Source organism: Podarcis melisellensis (assembly GCF_964234715.1).
Source record: "Podarcis melisellensis genome assembly, chromosome: 12".
Lineage (NCBI taxonomy): Eukaryota > Metazoa > Chordata > Lepidosauria > Squamata > Lacertidae > Podarcis > Podarcis melisellensis.
Window position 1 is genome coordinate 51,868,366 of NC_138544.1, and position 15,341 is coordinate 51,883,706.

Genomic DNA, 15,341 nt, shown 5'->3' on the forward strand with positions numbered 1-15,341 from the left:
AGATAAAAACAATGAAATGATTGCTGCGGAATTTCCAGCCATAATTCAAAACACACCGAAAGCTAAAACCACAACAGACTAGACTAAAGCAAATTAAAACTCAGGCAAACTTTCTAAACATCTGGGCCTATGTTTATCTAGAACATCCCTAGATGCCCATTAATATAAAGCAGAACTCTCTTAAGTGGTTTACATGAGATATAATCGTAAAAAGTCTGTATGAGTTCACGGGGGGCGGGGGGACACAGCAAACAAATGCAACTTTTAGAAAGATGAATAGAAACAGAATTAGAGATAGGTGCAAAGTTTGGGGGACCTGTGGTTCTCAAGGTGTTGCTGGGCTACAGCTCTTATCAGCCCTGACCATTGGTCCTGATGGTTATGGCCTTCGTATCATTCAGAAAGGCAGAAAATCCCAAAGCAATGTTCTATAGAAGGAGCATGGACACCTGTCCCCTTTTGTCTTCGCAGCACCCCAGTTATTTAAGGTAAGGCTGAGGGGCTGCGACTTGTCCTCCCAGTGGGCTTTGTGGGCCACATTCGAACCCCTGTCCTTGCTGCAGTGATCTGTTAGCTACAAAAGAGGGGCTTTTCCTTGCCGGTGTAACGTTCAGCTTTCTGATACTCTGAGATCAGGCAGTCAGCAGAGCCCGGCTGACAGATCCGGCCCCAATTTATACCAGATGGTCACCGGAATTCAATATGCCCTTCGTATAGGTTCAGATTACCGGATGTTGTCGGCTTCATTTTGCAGAAGGATACCTTTTAACAGTCCCAAAGGTACTCTCTCTCTCTCTCTCTCTCTCTCTCTCTCTATCTATCTATCTATCTATATCTATATATATATATATATATATATATATATATGGTTCTTTCTCAAACAGATTCCTTTCAAAGATTTAAGGCAACGCCAATCAGTTAGTGAGCTGAGAGGTTTCTTTGCCTTATTAAACCTGTTATGTACTGAAGTTCTCATCCTGGGCCAGCAGGAGGATACTGTAGATAGTTTTCAATCAGGTCCGCATATGTAAATAAGGAATTGAAAGTGATGTTCAGTGATTGGATAGTAACAGAAAGTTGTTACTGTTGCGTTGTAGTGGAGCTCTGTATAAGCAGGTTGGCTGAACCCTTCAGTTCAGTTCTAGGTCTGGAATAAACAAGAGCTGTCTGAAGAATCGCTGTGTCGTCTGATATGTTCACCCACAACTTAACAAAAAACCCCACCACACGCTTTCCCTTGCCCCCAGCTATGCCCCACATAGTGTAATTATGGGTTGCATGTTCTGCACTCCTCTTCTCCCTCTCTCAGGAGGGGTCTGTGAACATCTCGAAGGAGAAACGAGCAACGAGGTGTTGGGCATGCGGATCCCCCAGGGCGACGGCCTTCACAGGAAAACCCGCCGGAGAGGGAAACATTCATCCACAACTCTCCCGAGAATCATCTTTGGCCCTTCATCTCCCCAGCTGGCTTCTCCTTCATTTCACCTGTCTTCTCGTTCCACTTAAGAGACTGGTGTCACCACGCTTAAGAGAAAATAGAAAGCAGCCTCAGTGGCAAACAACGCGGTTTCCAGGCCTGCCTGAAATAACCTTTCCAGCGCTGAAAAAGGAAATGTCACCATAAAAATAGGGCTGTGTGCACCCCGCAATTGTGTGGCCTCGTTGCCACCGAACGGGTGGATCTTGCCCTCAAGGTAGGCCTGGAAGTGTGTTACATGAATTTTAAGGTGCATACAAGCAGGCACACACTCCACAGCAAACCAATCCTTTGCCCTTCAAAATTAGGAAATTGAAATATACCATATTTTTCGCCCTATAGGACGCACTTTTTCCCCTCCAAAAATGAAGGGGAAATGTGTGTGCGTCCTATGGGGTGAATACAGGCTTTCGCTGAAGCCTGGAGAGCGAGAGGCATTGGTGCGCACTGACCCCTCTCGCTCTCCAGGCTTCAGGAAGCTATCCGCAAGCCATGTGAGCCCGGGGGAGTTCCCATGCTTCGGGAGGTCCCGCCGGGCTCGCGAGGCTTGCAGACAGCAGCCTGTTCTGGGGTCGGGGGAAGCTCAGGCTTCCCCAGCGCCAGCCCCGCGCCTGGGGGGGAAATTCTTTATTCCCCCCCCAAAAAACCCTAGGTGCGTCCTATGGGACAGTGCGTCCTATGGGGTGAAAAATACGGTACTCAGAGTCGAGAGTGGATTTCATGCTCTTTATTCAGCTCATGGTGGTGAGGAGGAATGAATGTTCCCCCCAAATATCTGCTTTATATACATTATTTGCACAATGGGCTGCACGTGATTGGCTAATTCCGGGATTCTCCTGTAGGCCAATCAGGTTGCGGATTCACTTCCATCTGGAGCTGGATTGGGTGGCTCCTGCAGACCAATCATACTGCTGCATTGTTCTAGGACCAATCAGACTGCTGCATTCTGAATCCTATTATTCTAGGACCAATCAGACTGCTGCATTTTGGATCCTATTATTCTAGGACCAATCAGACTGCTGAATTTTGGATCCTATTCAACTCAGAACATAACAGAAATAGTCTCTGGAAAAAATAGACACTGTGAACTGAGTTCACAGAGCGATCCTGATACCATCTTGACACTCTCTCTCTTAAGCAGCATGAATATAGCCCCCCACTGTCACAAATGATGCAGTCCACTTTTCCCACATTTGGGGAAATCACAGGGGTCAGCCCCCTTGCAGTGCAATGAATGAGCCTCACATTGAGAAAAACTCCTTCTTGATCAAGGTGTCTCCCCTTGCCAGGTTAGTATTTGACTCTCTTAACGACCCGAAATCTTTTCTCTGCAGCGGAAAGAAGTATATTGGGAAAACCTTTCCCAAAATGTCTTTTCACTTGCCAAATTCCTTCAGATCAGCAAAAATCAGTCAGCAAGAACTCTTGGGCTAGCCTGGAATACTTCCAGACTCTTCCCTTCCCCCATGGAGCTCAGAGGTCAGTTCATACAGGGTTATCATCGAGTTTTATCCTTGCAAAGACACTGGAGGCTAGTGACTTGGATAAGGCTGACCAATGATTTTTGACGGCTAAATAGGCATTCTGAACCCATCTTCAATTCCTCTAGCCCCTACGTTGCAACAGTTTTTGACATTGCAGTGGAGACAACGACAACAACATATTATCACACACACACACACACACAGAGAGAGAGAGAGAGAGAGAGAGAGAGAGAGAGAGAGAGAGAGAGAGAGATTGAGCATTGCGATTGGTTGAGTACTCCCACTAATTGCTTACTTTGGTTAATTTGTTCCCAGACAAGATAAATTGTTCATTGAGTACACAGTCTAGATTGCAACATCTTCCTGACAAAAACACTCGGCACTAGACATTAAAAATAAATGGAGCTGAGCGGGGAGCAAACACACAAACCCTGTCATATTGATCACGTCAACCGAGAACTCTCGGGGAATGGGGGCTGATTCAGAAATAAGAAATGGCCCAGTTTCCTGGGTCTCATTGTCCCACTGTCTATTTTTCCGTTCGCCCCCTTGAGCTGCCCCCCTTGACTTCATGCCAAACTCATAATTGTCAACGTTGACCATCTATGGCCCCAGATCTGGGTTGGTCCCTGGATTTATCGTGGACATTTGGACAGGATGAAAATGTGGCAAATAACAGAATTATGTGTGCAGGTTGAAAGACTGAAGAACCAAAGCAAACAAGGAGGCCGGTATTATTCCTAAGGAATTATGAGCATAGGAAGGAATCCAAGAGGTGCAATTAAGGCAGAACCAATCAGCAGTCAGCTGGGAGTCAGCTGACATGGGCGAAGCCAATCAGCACAAAACTTGGAGTCACCTGACCATGGCCCAAAATGTCCTTGCTTGCTTCTAATTGGCTATAGACTGTGTCCATAAATATTGGCGATGACACTACAGACCCAATCCTGCACTTATTTCCACATGCTGAACTGGGGAAAGCATGTATTGCCATCACCATAACCCAGCCCAAATTAGGGGCAGGGTGGGAATGAGCTCAAATCTCATTCTCTGTGTATTGTATTGTTTTTTTCTCTTGTTTTTTTCCCCTCTTGTCTTTTTTTCTCTTCTTTTCCTTTTTTGTAAGCTTTACAATGGCATCGGAAGGGGGCAAAACATATGTGGCTAAAACTGTATAGATTTTGGGCCCGTTTAACCTTTTCTTCCCAAACCTGCAAAATAAACATGACCCAGCTTTGCACAATAAAGAGGAGCAAAGCGCTCTGCCGAAACCTCCTGCATGCTACATTAATTTTATTTCCCCCCCTTTCCTTCTGATTAAACTGCCCACTAGTTATTCGTTGCCTCTGGGCTAATGCTAGTAGAACTCTGTCCCTAATGGGAATGGAGTGGGCATGCATAAAACTACAATTAGAAGAACGGTACGATGCACATCTCAGACGTGGATATATCCCTGCCTATGCTTTGAGCTGAGAGAGAGAGAGAGAGAGAGAGAGCATTTTCACCAGCTGCTCATCAGTAGCACAGGATGCAATTCTACATTAAATTCACATCTAAAATTTAAAAGCAGGGGCTTCTGAATCTCTCTCTCTCTCTCTCTCTCTCTCTCTCTCTCTCTCTCTCTCTCTCTCTCTCTCTCTCTCTCTCTCTCCTCCTAGCAAGGGAAAGTAAATTCTGTCCATTTCATTTTTCCTCCATTTCTCATTTTTCCATTCTTCGGTTCTCCATATTTCCACACCAGTTTGCATTTTTATAAAAAAAAGTCCGCATGAAAATTCATCAGCATTTCAGCGCTAGTTTGTCCTAATAGACACATTCCGCCTGCACCTTTGCCCATTACAAACATTCTTTGCGAAACGTTTTCCTGTAATATAGCACATTTTAATGCACACTTTGCCCTAGTATATATAAATTTGCACACATTACTTAACTGGAGAACCGCGCTGCGAAATTTGAAGAAGTGTGAAGTTCAAAGCACGTAAGCTTTTGTTTTTATATGTGCAAAATTTATATAAAAAAAATGTGACTGTTTTACGTACACTTTTATTGTATTGTAAATAGCTTCAGGATGCCTCGTGGGAAGCGATTCATAAATAAATTAAATAAATAAAAATAAAAATTATAGTGTCCATGTTTCTTCCCTCTCTCTCCCACATTTAATCCCCAGAGCAACCCTGTGAGGCAGGCTAAGTCTGAGAGGCAAGGGATTGGCCCCAGTGAGTCAGGATTTGAACTGAGGTCTTCTGAGTCTCTGTTTGACACTCACAAAGCACCACCACTCTCGCACTCTCGTTTGTCCATGAGGAGGAATCCATGAGACACAGGACATGACATCATTGTGAAATGCATCTCTCCGCCCACCAGTCTTTGCCAGCCAATGACGTGAGGCAGGAAATCGCTCTGACCACCTCTCATGAAAACACCATGGGCAAGTGTCATGTGGATTTTGAAGGATTCAGGCACATACAGTGGACCCTCGGGTTGCGAACACGATACGTGCAACCCACAGCGTTTACAACCTGCAGCCACAAATCTGCACACGCGCCGGTTGCAATCCAGTCCTTCTGCACATGCGCAAAGTGCGATTTAGTGCTTCTGCGCATGGGCGCCCGCCAAAACCCGGAAGTAACCCGTTCCAGTACTTCCGGGTTTCGGCAGTCCGTAACCCAAAAAAACGCAACCTGAAGCATCTGTAACCCGAGGTATGGCTGTAAGGTAAAGGGTAAAGGGACCCCTGACCATTAGGTCCAGTCGTGACTGACTCTGGGGTTGCGGTGCTCATCCCGCTTTATTGGCCGAGGGAGCCGGCGTACAGCTTCCGGGTCATGTGGCCAGCATAACTAAGCCGCTTCTGGTGAACCAGAGCAGCGCACGGAAACGCCGTTTACCTTCCCACTGGAGCGGTACCTATTTATCTACTTGCACTTTGACGTGCTTTCGAACTGCTAGGTTGGCAGGAGAAGGGACCGAGCAAGGGGAGCTCACCCCATTGCGGGGATTCGAACTGCCAACCCTCTGATCGGCAAGCCCTAGGCTCTGTGGTTTAACCCACAGCGCCACCCGCAACTGTACTGGGAACTTTTTGCCATTAAAGTGGTTTCTTCATTATGAACAAGGAGCTCAACGTGGTGTGCCAAGTTCCCACAACCGTTTTATCCTCCCAACAACCCTGTGAGGTAGGCTCGGCTGAGAGACGGTGCCTGGCTCCAAGTCACCCAGTGAGCTTCATGGCCGAGCGGGGGATCTGAACCCTGGTCTGCCAGATCTTAGTCCAATTCTCTAACCACTACACCACACGGCTTTCAGAAGGGCTCTGCCGCCCTAGCTCAACAGATAAACTGGATTTGAGGGTGAGTCTGGAAAGTCGTATAGTTAAAGCTATGGTTTTCCCAGTAGTGATGTATGGAAGTGAGAGCTGGACCATAAAGAAGGCTGATCGCCGAAGAATTGATGCTTTTGAATTATGGTGCTGGAGGAGACTCTTGAGAGTCCCATGGACTGCAAGAAGATCAAACCTCTCCATTCTGAAGGAAATCAGCCCTGAGTGCTCACTGGAAGGACATATCCTGACGCTGAGGCTCCAAGACTTTGGCCACCTCATGAGAAGAGAAGACTCCCTGGAAAAGACCCTGATGTTGGGAAAGATGGAGGGCCCAAGGAGAAGGGAAGGACAGAGGATGAGATGGTTGGTCAGTGGTCTCGAAGCTACCAGCATGAGTTTGACCAAACTGCGGGAGGCAGTGGAAGACAGGAGTGCCTGGCGTGCTCTGGTCCATGGGGTCACGAAGAGTCGGACACGACTAAACACGACTAAACAACAACAACTGGAAAGTGAGGCAGAGCTGCACTAAAAAGCATGGGATGAACGAGTGACTAAAGGAAAGGCATATAAATGCCCTGCAAGCAAAACAAGATGAATGGTCCTTGGCATCTAACTGCCCCGCTAATGAATGCTCAATGAAGACTGACTCTAATCTGACCTCCGTGTAAGCTTCGTGCAAGCAAATCAGGATGAATGATGCCATCTGGAGGAGTTGCCCCGGAAGAACAAGCTCCCATTCCCAGCTTATGTGAAATGACCCCTGAGTCTCGGCCGGGCAGCCCCAAATAATTCTCTGGCATTGCTGCTTCTCTCATCTGCTGGTGGAGCCCAGCTGAAGGGGAAGAGCTCAGGAAGGTTTTCATCATCTGCCAGGGTGCCGGCTATTATTTCAGACACAGTTCCGCAGTCAGCGGAGTGCATTTCATGACTCTGGAACATCAAAAGCCCTCGATGTCAGAGCTACAGATGCTGCACATTAGCCGAGCCGGAGCGCTGCCAAAACGTTATCTTGCATGAGAATTCAAGAGTTGACTTCTCAGCTGGACACACACAGAAAAGGGTTATTTCTTCAAGATGCAAGCAGGCACAGGTCCAGCGGTTATTCAAGCTCCGCTCAACAGTATTAAGAAATCAGATTTCTTCCTCTCTCTCTCTCTCTTCCCAGCTTTAAGGAAATAAACTTCAGATATGGATTCGAAAAGGACCTGCTGCCCAGATATTCCCCACAAATTCTAGTTAAGCCTAGTTGCTGTATGTCTCCTGGAGAACTTGTGTTATGAGGCAATGGGAATGTGCAGAATAAGAAATAAACACTCGTGTTTTGGCCCAGAAATGGAAGCAAGAAGAAATACTGACGAAAGAAGAATGGCAGACAAAATTAATTGACTACGCAGAATTGTACAAAATGACAGGAAGGATTCAAAACCTGTGGGACCAGAGATTTACAGAAGATTGGAAGAAATATATGAACTATTTGAAGAGCAACTGTAATCAACAAATTACGCTAGTAGGACTACAAGAAGTTTTGTAAGGAGAAATAAATGAAACATTGCAAAGAGGATTAAGAAGAGATATATTAGTTATGATATTTAAATGTAATAGTGAAAGTAAGAAATGTAAATTAAGTGAAGAGATTGGAAAATTTTCAGATGTGATTGATTGTATAAGATATAAAAGTATGTTTAATAATCGTTGAAAATGATATGTTAAAAAACTAATAAAATATTTAATAAAAAATAAATAAGCACTTGTGTCAGCAGTCCAGAATAATAGCACCTTATTGTTTATTCCAGGCATTTATACGCCATTTAATCATCCATATTTCTAAACGGTGTACATGTAAATGAACCCTGCAGAGAATAGGAGGATATTTTTTAGCTGGAATGTGTCTTGAAAGCAGGCATGTCAGACGGGGGGAAAAAACAGGACTAGAAGTTGCCAGTGTTATTCATCCCACGGCTGTAACGAAAATGAATGGGAAGGAATAACGCAATGATGACGCAATGCACGTAAATTAATTACGTAAATTACGTCATTTCACCACAGCAGACAGGCGAACAAAGTGGTCTGTGGTGGAAGGTGAACTGTGAATCCTGCTGCAGGCCAGACTGGATCATAAAACCACAGAATTGTACAGTTGAAAGGGGTCCTGATGGGCAGTGTTATGTACTGAAGTTCTCACCCTGGGCCAGCAGGGGGATACTGTAGATAGTTTTTACTCAGGTCCACATATGCAAATAAGGGATTGAAAGTGACGTCCAGTGATTGGATAGTTACAGAAAGTGGTTACTGTTGAGTTGTAGTGGAGCTCTATATAAGCAGGCTGGCTGAAGCCTTCATCCCAGTTCTGTTCTGGCCTGTGAATAAACAAGAGCTGTTTGAAGAATCGCTGTGTCGTCTGATATGTTCACCCACAACTTAACAGGCGGGGTATAAATAATAAATTATTATTATTATAAATTATTATCTTATCATCTAGCCCAACCCCCTACAATGCAGGAATATGCAGCTCTCCTGTGCAGGGATCGAACCTGCAACCTTGGCGTTTTCAGCACCACGCTCCAACCGACTGAGCTATTGAAGATCTCTGAACCCCTGAGCTGCACCCCTCCTCCCACAAAACAAAGGGGGGGTATATTTGGAGAAGATTCTGCAAAGTGGCCTTTTCTTAAGGTCGGGGTTGGAGGCCAGAGAGAGAGAGAGATAGGAAAGAAAAAGCCTAAGCATTTCCTCAAAACCAAACCAAATGTCTTGAGAAAATTCAGCTCAGCTGTCATTGAAAGCAAGCAAAGAGGTTCAATAGCGTTCTGTGTAAGCAAGTGGGCTGGGTCAACGCTGCTCTGTCGCCACACATCGTAGCTCAGGAATAAGCGTCTACATTGCATGCCGGAGGCCTCAAGTTCCAACCATGGAATCTCTAGGTAAAAGCCCTCCCTGAATCTCTGGGGAGATGCTGCCAGCCAGTGTCAACAGTACTGAGCTAGGTGATGGGGCAATGGCTTGATTCGGTATAAGGCACCACCAGCATCAAAAGAAAGCGCTCTTCCATCAGCTCTACACCCAAAGCACCAGCCATTACAGAGCACAGCGAAATCTAAGCTTTCTCTCTCTCGCAACATCTTCTTAGCAGTTCTCGGAGCAAACTCCAGTTCTTTGGACCATGTAAAAGGTCAAGAGACCCCTGACCATTAAGTCCAGTCATGGCCGACTCTGGGGTTGAGGTGCTCATCTGGCTTTACTGGCCGAGGGAGCCGGCGTACAACTTCCAGGTCATGTGGCCAGCATGACTAAGCCGCTTCTGGCAAATCAGAGCAGTGCACAGAAACGCCGTTGACCTTCCCGCTGGAGCGGTACCTATTTATCTACTTGCACTTGACGTGCTTTCGAACTGCTAGGTTGGCAGGAGCAGGGACTGAGCAACGGGAGCTCACCCCGTCATGGGGATTTGAACCTCCAACCTTCTGATTGGCAAGTCCTAGGCTCTGTGGTTTAACCTACAGCGCCACCAGTGTCCAGGTAGCTTTGGGCAAAGAACAGATTATTTACAATGCATTAATCAGCTCCCAATTGTCCCCATCGGATGGTAGGTTTCACCACCCTCAAGGGAAACACAAAACACCTTTACTATGTATTATGATCCTAATGCGGTTTTAAGCCCCATGGAATACCAGGGGTCAGCAAACTTTTCCAGCAGGGGGCCGGTCCACTGCCCCTCAGATCTTGTGGGGGCTGGACTATATATTTGGGGGGGGGTGTTGAACAAATTCCTATGCCGCACAAATAACCCAGAGATGCATTTTAAATAAAAAGACACATTCTACTCATGTCAAAACACACTGATTCCCAGACCATCCACGGGCCGGATTTAGAAGGCGATTGGGTTGGATCCGGTCCCTGGGCCTTAGCTTGCCTACCCATGGAATAGTCTGGAAAGGGTTTGCATCCTGTCAGCAAACTCAAAGACCCCTACCCACAAATATGCAGCATTTTAGGAAACCGTGAGGTTGATCAGATTTGGTCTTCCGATCCAGAAATCTGTCTAGCAACTGTTTTGCCGGAGATGGCCCCCTGGGCTCTGTCCTTGTCCTACTTCTGTTTTGTAATAAAATGATCTCCGGGAAAACTGTCACAAAGTCACACAGCAGATGCTCTCCCTAGTGGCATCGGCTCGACATATTGGACGCCTTCTGTGCCTCTTGAACCTAAAACCAAATTGTTTCAGTTGTGGATCATAATCCTCAACAAGCTAAACCCAGTTGCTGAGTGCCCATCCCACCGCTAGAAACTTTTTGTTCAAAAAAAAACAAATCTAATTTATTTATTTATTATTTTCACATATCCTTCCACCTGCCTGGATCTCTCCCGGCCGAGACCGTGGAGAAGGTGAAATTGTGGTTAACATGTATGCAGCTCATGTATAAAAGATTTTGGCCTCTGGTTCCCTTCACCATCATGTTTCTCCACTGTTAATTTCATCACTTCAGTGATAATGTAAAACTAGCCTAAGGGCCCGCTGGATTCTGTTGCAGGCAGACCACAGTGGGAGTCCAGCCTTGTCAGTCAGAGAAGGGGTGAGGGGGATTTAATAAGGCAGAGAGGAGAAGAGCTGCTTTGTGGTCTGGAGTGACCTTTAAACAAAGATACAGGTTGTTTTGTGGGGGATCACACATTGCTTGACATAGGCAACCCCCAAATTTGCAGAGCGATAGAAAACAACAGAGTCCTTTAGCACATTCAGCTGCTACCACAAGGTAGCAGCTGCCTCAGGTGGTGGATAATAATAATTTTTTATTTATACCCCGCCCTTCCTGGTTCAGAAAACCGGGCTCAGGGCACAGTGGCATAGCGTGGGGGTGCAGGGGGGTCCGGCCGCACCGGGCGCAACATCTGGGGGTTAGGGGGCGCAAATCCACGGGTTAGGGGGTGCAAATTACTTGCCTTGCCCCGGGTGCTGACAACCCACGCTACGCCACTGTCAGGGCGGCTAACAACAAATTTAAAACACTTAATTGATGCAACAAAAAAACAGCATAAAATACAGTATAAAACGTGAATAACAATAAATTCAGAATTCAAAAATCATTTTAGGGGGAAATCCATCCAATAAACATTTGATGATCACCAGGGCTAGCTGGCTAAATTAGTCCTATTTGGGCCAGCAAGGAGACCTGGGAAGAATTAACTGTGGGATCCCAGAGCGGGTAATCTTCATAAAAAGTGGGGGGGGGGAGGGAATGTCCCATTAAACTTTAATTAGTTTAATGTAAATGCCCAGTGCACTTCCTTCTTTAAAAGTCTCACCACGGCAGAGGATTTCGCGCAGCAGCTAAGAAGGGGAGGAGAGGCAGCATCTTCCCAAAAAGGAGTCCTGGAGCATGCGGTTTGTAAATCAAAAATAAGGTTTATTTACAAAACACCAAAAAACAACCCTGGCGACGAACCACACATCTCAGCAAAACACACACCCAAAAGGGAGAAGGGGAAGAACAAACAAGCAGGGGGACTATTTATACAGACTCATGTTCCTGGAAGCCTAATGACCTCCAGCTGCTCAGTGATTAGAGCGTTTCTGCTACTCTTTTAACCCTTTGATAGCAACACCCCCTCTCGCTCGTAACACTGAGCTGTACCAACCTTAATACAAATTTAAACCTGAACAGAAACATTTATGAGATTGCGGACTCAAAGCTTTTGTAAAACCGTCTGCGAGATTTTCTTGGCTTGGACAATACTTTAGTTCAATTAAACCTTGTTTTACACTTTGGCATACATTTTGATAACGGATATCCAAGTGTTTTGTGTGCGCCTTGAATTGACCTGATTTAGCTAGTTTAATACAAGGTTGATTGTCTTCCCACACTCTGATAGGTAGGGAACATTCTCCAAACAATTCTTGTACCAGTTGCTTATAAAATTCCAGTTCTCTACATATATCTGATAACGCATTGAACTCAGATTCAGTTGAACTTAAAGCTATAAGTGATTGTTTTCTTGATCTCCAACCAATTAGTGCATTTCCAAATTTTATCGCCATTCCTGACACTGATTTTCTATCTGGTCCAGCATCTGCCCAACTGCTGTCGGCCCAACATTCAAGTTGTGTGCTGCCCTCTGCTGATAGTTTTAAGCGAAAGCTTTTGGTAGTTTGGAGATACCTTAAAACTCTTTTTACTCCTTGCCAAGCATGCATTGATGGTTTTTCAGCTTGTCTACACAGCATGTTGACAGCATATGTTATATCGGGCCGAGTCCACTGTGCAATGTGGAGTAGACTGCCTATCGCTGACTGGTAAACCCCGGGATTACAGAACTCTGCCTTTTGCTCAGTTTGAGCATCCTTTGTGTAACTTAACTCCATTGGGGTTTTAACACCAGCACAATTGTTCATTTTAAACCTTTCCAGCAACTGCTGGATTTTAGCTTCTTGGCTAAGCCAATAGTTACCATTTTCATCTTGCTGAATTTTAACTCCTAGATAAACAGATACATTGCCTAGTGATTTTATCTGAAACCTTTCTCCAAGCTTTGTGGCAAATTGTTGTGCAAGTTTATCATCCTTTCCACTGTATAATAAATCGTCAACAAATATCAAAACTGCTTCTTGTTCACATCCCGAGCCTTTTAGATAAAGACACGCATCTGCTGCGCTCTTTCTGAACCCCATGCTCTCTAGAGCATCGTTTAAGCAGGAATTCCAATTACGGGCGGACTGTTTCAACCCATAAATGGATTTGTGTAGGCGCCAGACCTGGTTTGGCTTGTCTCCTTCAAAACCTGGTGGTGGTGTCATATAGACTTCCTCCTGTAAGTCTGCATTTAAATAAGCCACATTGACATCAAAATGAAACAGCTTATTTCCCTTCTTAGCTGAAGAGGCTAGAAGCATTCTTAATGACTCCGATCTTGAAGTAGGGGCATAGATTTGAGAATAGTGAACACCTTTGCGCTGCGAAAACCCTTTTGCAACTAGCCGGGCTTTATATTGCAACTCTTCAGTAGTTGTGGGCTTTAAACGATATACCCATCGACAACCTACAGCTTGTTGCCCTTTCGGAAGCTCTGTACTTGTAAACACACCGAGAGACTTCATTGAAGCCATCTCTTTTTCCATTGCTTCCTGCCACTTTACGGCTTCTGAGCTTGGAAGCTGTTGTACTTCCATATAGCTTTCTGGCTCACACTGTGCCATATTTACGTATACACTTGTCACCTTAAACCGCTCTGGCGGCTTGCCCTTCGTGGCGCGTTTTGACCTGCGCAATTGCTCCTCTTGTGCCCCCTCTGACCGTTGGCTGTCAGAATCTGTCTCAGACTTTATGTCTGGACGCGCCTCTAGGGATAAAGACCTCCGTTTAGATACCTCCCTTGGGCTTGGTGTTGCAGGTGACCTGCTTTGCTTTTGCTGTCTGCTAGGCCTACTGACTGGCGAAGTTGGAGCACTCCTAGATTCTGGCTTTTCTACCTTAGGAGAAGAACCTCGTGCCTGATCAGAATCTGCATCTGAACCATGTGCACCATCCCCTTCTGGCTCATCACTCTCTGGACTTTCTTTCTCAGCATGAATGCCTAAATCATCTCTCAAAATGTCAGGGTTAGCGTGTAAGTGAGTCCATCCGGACTGCTCACAAAAATCAGCGCTCCTACTGAGGACCACTCTTGTAGTATCCCCATCTGGGTCCACAAACCTCCAAGATTTGGCATGTGGTTCGTACCCGCAAAAGATGAGTTTCCTAGCCCTTGGACTTCCCTTTTTCCTTAACGCTTTTGGGATAAGTACATAGGCTTGAGATCCAAACACCCGAAAGTAATTAACTTTGGGCTTCTTCCCATATAAAGCAAAATAAGGCGTAGTATCAATTACCGAATTATATACTCGGTTCAGAATATGAGTAGCCGCCTGCCAGGCTTCCGCCCAGTAACTCTGAGGAAGTTTAGCATCAAACAACATAGAGTTTGCCAACTCTTGCAGAACCCTATTTTTACGTTCGGCCACGCCTCCTTCTTGGGGGGAATAAGGTGTAGACAGACGATGCTTAATTCCCTTTTTCTTAAAGAAATTCTGCAACACAGACCCGGTAAATTCTGACCCTCTGTCTGTCTGAAAAGCAAGTACTCTAGTACCGAATTCAAGTTCTACCGCATGAACCCAATTTTTAACTGTTTCTGCAGTATCTGCTTTTGTTTTGAGAGGAAAAAACCATGTAACCTTTGTTTTGTCATCCGAGAGACACAGTGCATACTTCGAACCTCCCATGCTAGCAACAGGCATTGGGCCACATAGGTCCATATGCACAAGTTGGAATACTTTGTCAGATTTCCTATCTGAACTGGGATAGCTGCATCTATGAACCTTCGCACTTTTGCATGCAGTACAATCCAAATACTTAGTACATTTGTTCAATTTGCACCCTTCTGATAATTCAGGTTGCCTTTTAACATACTGAAAATTAATATGCCCTAAACGGCGGTGCCATAAATGAACACAAGAATTATGGGTAGGCGTGTTCACACAACCAGCATGAACCTGTTCAACTTCATCTGGACTTGTCTCAAAATAATATAACCCATTTCTGCATTCCACCTGCAAAAGAGATACGTTATTCTTTGAAATAGTGCAAACCCCATTTTCAAACACAGTTTTAAACCCATTTCTATCAAGTTCTGACACAGACAAAATACACCCCTTCAGTCCCTTTAGCACGTAGGCATCAATTTCTGTTTGCAAACAATTTAAGAACACTGTGCCTACAGTCTCTAAGGAACGTTTAGTTGAATCTGCCATAGTCACAACTTTAGGGGTTAGCAAATGTCTGCAATTCTGCAAACGTACACTAGATGGCGCCACCAGGTGGTGAGATGCACCACTGTCGATCAACCAGCGTAGATTGCTGCCTTGGCCACGCCCTTGCATCAACGCCATTGCTGAAGCCATGTGCTGTGTGCTGTGGGAGTAGCCACGACCTCCTCCTCTTCTTCGACGTCCCCTGGAACTCCTTGTCTGGTAACTAGGGGTAACGGCCTTGTTGCTGTCTTGACCAGGTTCACGTGTGCAATTCCT